This window comes from Rattus norvegicus, chromosome 2, assembly GCF_036323735.1.
Source record: "Rattus norvegicus strain BN/NHsdMcwi chromosome 2, GRCr8, whole genome shotgun sequence".
NCBI classification, from domain to species: Eukaryota; Metazoa; Chordata; class Mammalia; order Rodentia; family Muridae; genus Rattus; species Rattus norvegicus.
The window spans coordinates 103030812-103043648 of record NC_086020.1 but is presented as its reverse complement, the minus strand read 5'-3'; positions in this window follow the sequence as shown (position 1 = coordinate 103043648).

Below are 12837 nucleotides of genomic sequence, written 5' to 3'. Positions count from 1 at the left end.
AAACAACATGGTAAATGTTGGATGGATGGATTTTTCTGTTCTGTGCTGTGACTTTCAGTATTGGTATGCATCTGTACACAGGCTGATATGTATGGACACTGTGGAGCCTTGAGAAGCTTTAGAGTTCTAAGTGAAACAGTTACCCTCTGAGAAACTCTGACAGCTCCACCATTTTGTGGTAGACACATCATCAGTCACTCCCAGAAACCTCTTATGTCTTTAAAGTTTTCTGTGTATTACCTATGGGTCTTCATAGCTACATAAACTGTTGGTAGTTTTACTTGTCGATGTCAGGGAGTTCTGATGAGGATGACAATATGACAGGAGTTGTAAACATTGGTAAATGGGAGAGAAATCCTTGGTACCACTTATTGATTACTTATTTAGGTAAGCTTCACTTTGTATTTTTGTAACTTTCCTTATATGTGTTATGTCATGGGTATACACACATATGTGCATGTGTGTGGATGCCAAAGGTTGATGTTCAGGATCTCCTTTAATTGTTTTCCACCTCAGTTTTAAAGACAAAATCTCTCACTGAAACCAGAGATCATTGGTTTCAAATAGGCTCACTGGCGGGCAAGGCCCTGGGATGACCCTGTCTTTGCCTATCTCATCCTGTGTTGGGGTTACAGGCATGTGGTAGGTACCTGGCTTTCTGGTTTTTTTTTTAAAGGGATGCTGGGGATCCAAATGGAGGTTCTTATGCTTAGGTTTAGGTAAGCAGTTTACTCTCCAAGCCAAATCCAGACCCAGTTTTGTAACCTTCATGTGTGAATTTTTAAATTCTACAAAATTTAAAGGGTATAATATAATAAATCATTTTCATCTTTCAGCAAAGTTCAGTAAGATACACTTTAGAGACATCAGGAGCCTCTGCCAACTGAGTTCAGCTTTCGAAAAGTGTAATGCTTCCAACCCTGAAGATACAAATCTTAGTACTAGGAGATCTTATACCTCTGATCTGTTAGTAATTGTGTTGTGTTTTGTGTGTGTGTGTGTGTGTGTGTGTGTGAGAGAGAGAGAGAGAGAGAGAGAGAGTATTAAACACTCACTTCTTTTTTCTTTTTAAAGTTTTGTTTTATTGAAAATAGTTTTTTTCCATGCATTATACCCTGATTATAATCCCCCCTCTTGACTCCTTCCAGTTCTTCCCTGTGTCACTTCCCATCCAGATCAATTTTATTCTGTCTCTCATTAGAAAACAGTCACCTAAGGGATAATAATAATTATAAAAATATAAAATAAAAGCAAACACATTAGAACAGGACAAAACAAATAGGAGGAAAAGAGCCCAAGAAAGGCATGAGAAACAGTTATAGACACAGAGACTCACTGATTTGCACACTCAGATTCCCTGGTTTGCACACTCAGGAATTCCATAAAGACGCAAAAACAGAAGTTATAATATATGTGTGAAAAACACTCACTTCTTAATACTAGGTGATTTTACATTTCTGAGTTGTTACTTGTCCATGGCTGTATTAGGAGTGGGGATGGGGATGGGGATGTTTTAAACACTGTTTTTGTGTTTCTCTGTCTTCTCCTCCCTCCCCCGTTTTTTTTTTTTTTTTTCTTGTTGGCTGACTCAGTCCTGTACACCTGGGCTTTCCATGGATTAGAAATGACCCAGAACAGATTACCTTCTTCTGACCCATGGAATGCTCCAAATCCCCCCCTTAATATGGAGACAGCAGCTGGTCTAGAAAAGATGACCAGAATGGCCAACAGCCTGGGACAGATTTCCAAGGTCAATGAGGAGAGTATCTTATTTGTTCAGACTTCACTGACTTGAGAGAAAAAGCTTTCCTGATCAGCAAGAGCCTCCATCAGAGTTTGAAGATGAATCTTCATTTCTTGGGGGTGGTTTAACCATTTGCCCATCAGAATATGTGTTTATTGTGAGTCATGAATGAGAGGAAATGAGTTGAGGATGCCAGAGTATTATTCTTGTATTTCACTGGAGCTGTTTATGCTGAACTGCTTTCACTTACTACCTCCTGTGCCACCACCTGCCAGAAGCAGCCCGGCTCATCGGAGTGCCGTCTGGTATTGCTGGAGCATGAGGGCCTTGGCCTCCCTGCGAAGGTGCTGTATGCTGGCACTGTGGGCCAGCAACCCCTCATGCTTGAACATAGTTGGCACCTACAGGATGAGCAGGAGTCATTTATTTTCTGGTCCAAGTACTCTAGCTAAACCAAATCCTCTTAGTATGAAATCACAAACTGAGGAGGGAAAAAAAAAACCCACACACACCTTCTTCTCTCAAAACAATGCTTTCCTCTGTTGGGAAAGCAAACTGGAAGTTTCATTGCTAACACAGGACTGTGATTTGTGTGTATGTATTAATGTCAGTTGCATTTTTTGCTCCTTTTTAGATATATTCAGTTGTATTTATAGGAAGTAACAGAAATTGGAAGATTTCTTTGAGGTAAATTAGTAGAGGACTAAGAAAAGAACTGTAGGGAATACAGAAATAAAAAAAGGTTGTTGATTTGTTGTGAGAACTGTCCTGGGTAGACATAACAAATCCAATATCAATTAGCAGTTTGGTGATGCTTTGGAAAGGGTAATGCATTCAGCTTTTTTTTCCATACACATTTTTAAGAAAAAGGGGGGGGGGAATCTATCATATAGATCACCTCACCATTTCACCTTTTCTGTATCTTACTTGACTATAAAACAGCTAAGTGAAAATGAATATTGTGACCTTTAGATATTTAGTGGTTTTTAGCTCAAGCAATTGTTTATGACAGAAAAGGAAGGGAAGTCACTTTTATGGAATCCAATCTGGTTTCTTATCGACTTTTGGTTTTCTATGTATAAGGTACAAAGGCATTTTGTTTACAGTTTGGACACATTTTCTTCTATGATAGACTAAAAATAATGAATGGCAGTCACACAATGCGAGTTTATTTTTCCTATTCATTAATTATCTATGCAGCTCCGAGTGAGTGGAAGAGTTTGTTTTACACAGAGACTTGTGATTTTGCCTGGCAGAGACTTTGCTGACGTCACATGGCCATGTGAGTATTGGTGTCTAAAAGGGTAAAAATTCTTTATTGAGAAGATTTTGTAACCAAGGTTGAATGTAACATTTTTGTGATGTAACTTTTCCTCTTTAACTATTGGCTAGAATTAGTCATGGGATGATGACTGCAAGAGAAACTGGAAACTAACTGCAGGCTCAATTTTCTAAGCAAGGATAATTGTTTGATCTGTATAATGTGACTTGGGTAGTGTGGTCACAGCTGTTCTCTGGTGTCATGTCTGGCTCCTCAGTGACTACTCTAGGAGAAATAGTATGACATAGTCAACTTTTACATGGTGAATGGAGTTTGACATTCTACATAGTAAACCTTACTCAAGTACTTCCATTAAAGGCTTTCTGTTAAGCAGTGGTACTTAGAATATGAAAAAAATGCATGAAGGTAAAATTTAAGAGAAATGTAAGAGTAAAAAAGGTACGGAGTGTATTAACTTTCGAAGCTGACATGCGACATTGTAGCTACATAAAACAAAATAGCTGACACATGATGATTCTGAATTAAATGGAAATATTAGGACATTAGTTTTCTTCTTTCTTTCTTTCTTTTTTTATATATATGAGCAGACTTTCTTGGCCTGGACTCCTCCTTTCTTACTAACTGAAAACCCTCCAGTGTTGAACTTTAATCAAAGGACTTTATTCTCACTTTTCAGGCAGTGGCAGTCCTCTGTCCTCATTCACACAACTATAATATTTAAAGGACCCTCCAAAGACACACTTTGTAGTTGACAAATGAGGTAATAAGAATTTCTTTTACCTAAGCAAGACCACAAACTGGATTTATCTCTCCAGTATGGGTCATTACTGATATTATAAGTATTTGCCGAGAAGATTCCTGCCATCATTATCAAGTTTTTACTAGCCATTGAATTGTAGCAAAAAGAAAACGCATTTTCTGACCCAGTCTACAAGTTTCTGCCATCCCATCTCTCCAGCTTCTTAGACCCTGTTTGTGTTTCTCAGTATGAAACTGTTCAGGCTTCATTCCCCTAGCAAGGATAATTGTTTGATCTGTATAATGTGACTTGGAGGTACACTGTTTGAAACTGTGGGTGCTATTTCAATAAATGATTAGGGACCAGAAGCTCATAACTTTATCCTGAACATTCTTGTATGGCTCCATTTCAGAATGAAGTTGAGAAGTATATTTAATTTGGAACTCAGAATAGAGTTTATTTCAAAATGACTAAATTAAACCTCCTTCAAATGGATGACTTGGGATTTTGATATATAATAATCTCCATGATTAAATTTGATCCATAAAAGGAATAATCACTTTAACACTCCAAGCAGATTCTAACTTTCTTGATTCAGTCTCTGCCTCTAGTTCTGTCTCTCAGAAAACAGAGCTCTCCAAATCTTTTCTTCCCAGGCATTTCTATTAGGCCAGGCCCAAAGCAAATACCGCTGCCTTCCTTGGAACATTATTAAAAACTTCTCTGGCAATATTTGCCTAATTATTCATCTCATAGTCTTTGTGAATTGATATTGTTCCTCCATCTTTTTATTTACCTCACAGTTCAGTCACTAAGCTTGTCATATAGATGCTGACTTGAACTAAAGAACAGGAACAGACTTGACACAGAAAGTAGTTGAAAACATTCTTCATGAATAGAAGGGCTCACAAGATTTCCAATCCCTCATTGAAAGCTATTGCCACTTGATGGCTGCTGGGGAAAGGAGAGTCATTTTTCTTCAGGTGTATGGCCACAGCTATGTTGCCCATGCTCTAGTTAGTGGTCCCAAGCCCATGAAAACATTAGTATCATAGTCTAATGTGCTTATTAGACACAGTGACACATTATAAAATTAATAGGAAAGGGCATGGAACTGAAAGATGTATGAGGGGGTACAGGAGAAGTTGAGAAGGGGAAATGGAGGGTAGATATGAACAAAATACTTTGTATACATGCAAGGACTTCTCAAACAATAAATGAAAATTATCTTGAAATTTTCTGGAATCTGGCCCAGTTTCATTACTGAATAGAATAATATTTCCAGGTTTCTAATTGGTGTAGGAAATAGGCTAATGTTTCCTATATATACTGTCTAAAGAAAATACATGACTATGTATTCCAGGAGAGAACTGCGAAGTGTAAGAATACCAGTAAGGGAGCTTATCCACAGGAAATCTCACCCAGAATGGAGCCCCACTCGCCACAGAATGGCCCAACACAAGGGAGTCTAAGTAATATGGAACCCATACTCATAATGGACCTAATCCACAAGAGAGCCTAATAAACAAGGAAGCCTACCCACAGGGGAGCTCCCTCACACACACACTAAAGAGAAGCAGTGGCTCTGACTCACCTTTCTAAAGATTGTTCTTTTCCTTTCTAGGAGATAGAAGATAGTCTCATCAGTGGCCATTGTTAAGTGATGATTCTCAAAGGGAAATGCATACATCTATACAGTGCATTTCAGAATCAATTGTATCTTCTCTTCCAGGTGCCTCTCAGTGTACATGCCATTCACATATTCACAATTGTGGCATAGATATATGTGAATAGCATTTTTCATAGCTTATACTATATAATAAACATACATAATGCTATATGCTCCTTTTAAAGTTACCACATATGTCCCAGCAAACATGAAATGTAATACTGCAATACTCAGGCTTTGGGATTGTTAAAAAAAACAAACTTTGAAATTCAAACACACAAATAAATAGTGCTATCACATTGGGACTCAGGTGCAACTTGTAAAAAAAGTGTTGAAATTTGTCACTTCTAACATTAAGTAGAACAATCCGAAGAAACAGAAAGTGACATAGATGATATCATACTAGCATGAGATGAGGAAGAGAAGTCACATATAACATAAACAAGAGATAATGTTTTTAATTAGGTCATGTGGGAACTAACTCTTATGAAGGCCAATGCACTCTGTGATTAGTACCGAACTTCCAGGATTTAATGTCGCTAAGCCTTTCTCAGTGTTCCTTCAGCTCAGCTTAGCCACCCTGGACACCCAGTTTACTGTATGTGAGACTTGGGGGATGTTCCTAAGCCATAAGTATGTACATGTATATACATGTTTATCCATGAAGTGAAAATGTGCTTACATAAATATATGCATTCTATTTATAGTGCCATTAGCCAGATTGTGAATCCAACCAAAATTTTCATCAGTTGGATAAACAAAATGTGGTCGTTACCTTGTACAACATAGATGAAACTTGAATATATTTATTATGCTAGGGGACAGAAGCTAGCCATAGAAGACAACCTTCACAGCAAAATCTTCAAACCATGGAAATCTGTGGAGACAGAAAGTGGGTGGGTGACTTCTCAGGGCTGGGGGAAAGTAGAATTCGAGGTCTAGGTGGTATGGATGGATGACTGCTCAGAGCTGGTAGGTCTAGCTGGGGTGGGTGAGTGATTGTTCAGAGCTGGAGAAGGGCAGTTAGGTCTAGCTGGGGTGGATGAGTGACTGCTCAGAGCTGGAGAAGGGTAGTTAGGTCTAGCTAGGGTGGGTGAGTGACTGCTCAGAGATGAGGGAAGCCAGTTGGGTATTTAGCTGTGTGAGATAAAGGGTATGGAGTTTCTTTTAAGCTTCTTTTGACATTCTATCAAAGCTTGATTACATCAATGGCTTTACATACTGGTGAATGTACAAAAAAATCATTGGCATGTCTACCTTAAATGACTGACTTAGAGAAAAAAATATATCTCAATAAAGCTGTTAAAAATAAACTTTACTTGACTGGCATTAGGTTTGCAGCTCCTGGTTTCTTCTTCATTGTAGTGTATTGAACTTAGAACCCTGAATGTGCAGGGATCTCCCACTGAGCTAAACTCAGCCTCTGATTTGTTCTTATTCCTTTCTATTGGTTATATATCTTCAACTACTTACTCGAGTGAATATTGATTTCAATTAACTTTCATACCTTTTCATCTTGTGTCACTGGGTGCTACTTGTTTTGAACATTTTAATATATATATATATATTTTCATCTTTTGCCAGGCAGACCATGTCTTTGCTGTTATTGTTCTGGAATAATCTAAGCAGTCAACAGCCCTTTTTTATTTCTGTTACTTATTTAAAGACTCTAAAAAATGTTCCGGGTCTTGTTTGCGTAAAGTAACCCAGCCACCCTTGACTCATTCTCTAAGCTGAATTTAACTAAAATTCAGAACAAAACACAGATACAATCTAGCCTTTAGACTTGAGAGAGATAAGGGCAGCCGGAGAGTTGTGAATGGAAATGAAGTTTAGAGAGATAAACATCAAAGGAGGAAGAAGGATGGTCTCTCTGACGAAGTAGGACAGGCCATTAAAATACCAAGGACAGTTTGTGCTGTGATCAGAGGTGGTAGAAAATTAAATGGAGGGAGAGGAGGGTCACTTGTGAGAAGGAGGGATAGGAACTGAAGAATAGGACATTGAAATTTCTTATAGAAAGTCATGGGCTACACTGGAGGTTTGCAGGAGAGAACTTAGGTTGGAACCCCCTTGCAAGTTTCAGATTCATTCCTGGATAATGACTGGCACCATTTGGATGCAAACCAAATACCAAATGCAAAGAAATTGGACAGAATGTTAATGTAGAAATGATAAATCTAAATTTATGACCTAAACCTCAGTAGAATGATTTGTTGTTGAAAGTAGAAGGGACACAGAAGCCTCCGTCCATTTGTATTTTGTGTGGTACTTACGTCTTAACTCTGAGTAGGCTGTGGAAGGTAAAGTGCATAAAGCATAATCCATGGTAACTACTGAAAGAAAAATACAAAGAGATGTAGTAAAAAAAAAAAAGTAATTGAGTTCAAGTGGGTCCTGAACAGTATCAAAATTATCCAAAAGATTACATTACACTAAATGTCAATAGTCTGTGTGTTCTGGTTGAATGATTGAGTCTGATTAAGAGAATTAAACTAAAACCTTAGGCTGTGGCTATAGGTCAATGGTAGAGTGACTACAAGGCCCTGGAGTTCTTGAACACTGAAAGAAGTAAATCAAGAGGACCCTGCTCAGCTCAGCTCTATATACTTTAAATGGATGGACTGAAACTAAATTGTAAAGTTAATGAAGAAGTTGAATCATGAATACAGTAATCATATAAAGCGAGAGAGGACATTTTTATCTGACAAAACAGATTTAGTGCACATGCGCAAATGCGTGTGTGCTCAGACACACACACACACACACACTAACACACACAAATATCTGAGATTGTTCAGAATGATCAAAAGGGCCATTCACCAAGAGTATAAACAATTGTGAATATGTATTTACATTTAGTTGTTTATTTACTAAATTAGCCTTAAAATACAAGAAGCAAAATGAGTAGAATTAAGTAGGGAAGTGGGCTACTTTAATACTTCTCTTAGGAACTGATTAAAGAACTAGGAAAAAACTCAATACTGAAAGAGAAAAGCTAAACGCTTTCCTCTATCTTGATCTGACAATAGACAACTGTAGGCTGTTACATGCCAGAAATGTAGGCTACACTTTCTTTTCACCTGCACGAACCAAAATAAACACATATGCACATGGTGTATTTTTTAAAATAAGTCATATGGAAAATATATGCCACTATATTTTAAAGAATGGAAGTTTTGCAGAGTGTACTTTCTCGTTATATCAAGATTAAAGATCAAATCCAAACAATACTCCAAATGTATTACTTTTCTATGGCTGCTATATAGAAGTACCCCAAACTTAGTGGCTTATAACAAGGATTTTATAATTCAGAAGTTCAAAAGGGTAAAATGAAGATGTCTGTAGGACAGGAGGGTTCTAGAGGGAAACAGAACTGCTACGATGTTATTATATGCATGCAATGATGTACACAACACACAGAGGAAACTGGAACTGTAGTGTGTGTGTGTGTGTGTGTGTGTGTGTGTGTGTGTGAGAGAGAGAGAGAGAGAGAGAGAGAGAGAAGAAGAAGAAGAAGAAGAAGAAGAAGAAGAAGAAGAAGAAGAAGAAGAAGAAGAAAAGAAGAAGAAGAGAAGAAGAAGAAGAAGGAGAAGAAAAGAAGAAGAAGAAGAAGAAGAAGAAGAAAAGAAGAAGAAGAAGAAGAAGAAGAAGAAGAAGAAGAAGAAGAAGAAGAAGAAGAAGAAGAAGAAACAAGACAAAAGGGTGAGAGGCAGACAGAGAGGAGTGAACTATGAGATTTATGGAAGCTAACAAGCTGTAACTCCTATTTGCAAGTTGAGCTAAGAAAGCCAATAAGTAAGTGTAGTTCAGTTTCAAACCAAAGGCCTAAGGGTGGAGAGGCTGCTAGGAGCCTAAGATCAAGGAGCCCAATTGTCTTTGTTCAGAAGATGCTCGTCTCAATTTAAGAAGACAGTGAAAAGAGTTCACATTTCCATTGTCTTTTTGTTGTGTTTGGTTCCTCAGGCAATTGAAGCATCCCCCATATTCCCATGCATACACTCAAGAAAGGGGTCGTTATTCATTCTAATTCCAATCTCTTACAGATTCAGTGCTACACAAGCTTGCTTAGCCATCACACTTTACCACCTATTGGGTATTCCTTAATTCAGTGAAGTTTGCACATAAAATTAAACATCATACATTTACTTCTTGTCAATTAGTCACCCATAGACTTTACCTTAAGCCATACTGGATTTAAGTAGTAAAACACCCTTACTCTACAAAACATAATAAAGTTATCCTGTGTTCATCTAAATGACACAATACCTACAAGTTTTTGAATCAACAGGAAAAGGTAAAAGGGTGTGGCTAGGTAGATTAATCTGAAATGCTAGAGGAAACTGGACGCCATATGGAGGGGACCCCAGGGAGAGAAGTATTTCATGTTGTTGAGTATTGATTTATGAGTTTAGATAATTTTGTATAATTACTGCCATGTTATGTTAATACTTATTCTCAAGGGAGTACAGGAACGATAGTTATTAGTTAGCATGCTAGGCCAACTTTAATCTGCACATACATGTTCTCTTCTCAGAGTTACTTGAGGTTACTTCAGATTCCCTTAGTCTCAAGACAGAGTTTTGGGTTCCAATATTTTAAAATCACCTTTTCTAAATATTTTGACCATTTTTCCTATAGTGTACACCTAAGTATTCAATACCCAGATAATTTATAGTTTTGTATGTGCTGTTTTCTCAATTACCTTGCATATTAGCTAGGAAGATGACTGTGCATTGGTGTTTCTGTTATTAGTGTCAGATTATTTTTTAATGATACTTAGGCTGAACTAATTTTTCAGTATTAAAATTATCATTGTAACAAGGAATTAAATGTCTCAAATTCTAAATATAATGTAACTGTATATGTGTACAGTCTAGGCTGGCTGGGAACTTACTTTGTAGACCAGGCTGGTCTTGAACTCAGAGATTCGTTTGCCTCTGACCCCCATAGTGCTGGGAATAAAAGTGAGCGCCACCACCGCAATTTGCACATCGCTCCTTGGACTCTCAGAGGCCTACATTCTGTTCCTTGTACATGGAAACATCTGAACCAGTCACCCTCCCTCTGTTGCTTTCAGACAGAAGCTCAATTGAGTCTTGAGTTACAAGTGTGGACTGGTTGTGGCCCAGACATCGGCCTGCCCAGGATTTCCAGGAGTCCACATGCGCCAAGGAGTTCTTCATCCACCAAGGTCCAGAGAGAGGGCTCGTTTGTGGTCAGAGGGGCCAGAGCTGCAGCCCTCCTGCACTGTTCCGGCTACTTTCCTATTAAAATCCCAGACACCTCACTAAAGTGTCTCAGAGGAGAGTAGGCTTTCCCAAAATGAACCCCTCTCTAGTTAACTGATGGTGAGGTGGAACCCTCTCGTGTCTCTTTCCACTGGCAGAGTGAGGAGCTGGCTTGAGTGCTGACTAGTTTACTGAACCACCCACCATGATGACCGAGCCACAGTGGCTCTTGCTGATTTTGGCCACCTTGATGCTCAGAGAGAGCACAGGAAATAGTGAGTTAGGGACCAGGGAGACTTAACTGAGCTGGGTTTCCAGGTAGGAGGGGTTAGGCAGAAGGCTTGGTGCTACAGTCAGATTTGTAGCCCTTAACACATTCCTGCGTGAAGCCCACCACCACCGTCTGTCAGTTATTGTGGTGTGATCTCAACACCCTGCCCCATACCTATGCTGTTGTGTATGCTCCAGGACCATAATCCTTATTCCCAATTCTTTGTCCTGAGTGCTTCATAGAAGGTCTAGATCCTCCTGAAAGTAATACTTTAAATGTGCCCAGTGCAAAGGTTTATCAAACCTGAGACACTGTCCTTTAACTGTATGTTCAACAGGTGAATAAAGTTTTAGTTGCCCATGTGTTTACAATGTCATCAGTTTCTCCATCTTTGCTATTTATCACAGGAGAGCATTCTCTGTGTTTTGAGGCAAAGTAAGAAAGGTAAAAGTTTTGCCATCAATGTTGACACTATTTTACTAAGAATGAATAAAATATTTTATGTATTTGTAAGAGTATATGGATTAGACCGTATGCTGATACAATGGGGTAGCCAAATGGATAGGTCAAAATGAAAAAAAAAAATAGAATGTCTTCTCCAAGACAGTGCCTATTACATCCTGTAATTTGTACCTTAGAACTCTGACAGAGACAGTTTGAGTGACGACTGCAGTTATGTTTACAGCAACAACCGCACCCAAACAAAATTATGCTTCCTGTAAGAGTAATGATTACTTAAATCTTTGGAAACTAACCCCATTATTTCTTTAAAAATTTTTTACAGTGCAAAATATTTTTTTACCATAGGGGTATATAAATATACTTCATCAAAATTACTTTAAGATTAAAAAGTCAGTTTCTCTGCATGAAGTTTGAGATGAGATCATAGTCATTTTCTTTGGGAAGTTTGTAAAGATGTACAATTTGTTGCTAAAATAGAAATCTTAAAAAATATCTGCCCTACAACTGAAAGTTCTTAAAGCAGTCACTTCTGTGTAAAAAAAAATCAATAAATATCCACAGTCGAAAGTTATTAACTTCTCACTTATTTTATGAAGGTGACATTAATTAATTAATTAATTTTTATTGCCAACTGCACTTATTGCACCAATTAGCAATTTAACAACGAGGTATAAATGTGTGTGCATTTCAAGTATCTATAAATATTTTTTATTGATTGAACTTTAGGTTTTAGTAGAGAATGTGCCAATAATAGAAAATAGAACTGAGCATAGGAAACAGCACTTACCACCACCCTTATTTCAGTGGTCCAAAGCACCATTTTAATTAATTATACTGTAGGAAATGCCCAGCCATAGGAAACAACTTGTACAGGCAGCCCACTCACTCACTGCATGCCTTTCTGTGTGTTGGAATCAGGCTGTGTTGTAAAGAATTGCCTTTGTGATGTTCCATGAGGCTAGTTCTAACCTGTCAGGACCCTGAATTTTTAAGTCTATTCTCATTTATACAGATTTTAGCAAGAATCTTTATTCATGAAAACTCATGTTCATACAACCAATGTGAAGTCACACTGTGTTTCTTGGGTTGAACATAGGGTTTCAAGTTTATCAGTTCTCAGTGAGAGACTGGCCAACTTAAAAGTTTGAAAGATGGATGATGGGTAGATAGGTAGGTAGCTGTTACATAGGTATGTAAATCGATAGATAGATAGATAGATAGATAGATAGATAGATAGATAGATAGATAGATAGATTTGAGATGTGCTAAGAAATCCCTGATTTAGTTTACTGTGTGGACAATAATTGTAAGATAAAGACCACAACTATAGAGATAACTGTTTGCCCCAAATTAGAGAACCCCACCCAAGGCTAGAATCTAGTAGTAATGTCAGTTAATCTACTTCTGCCTCCACAGGAGAGTTTCAGTCACTTTTGAAA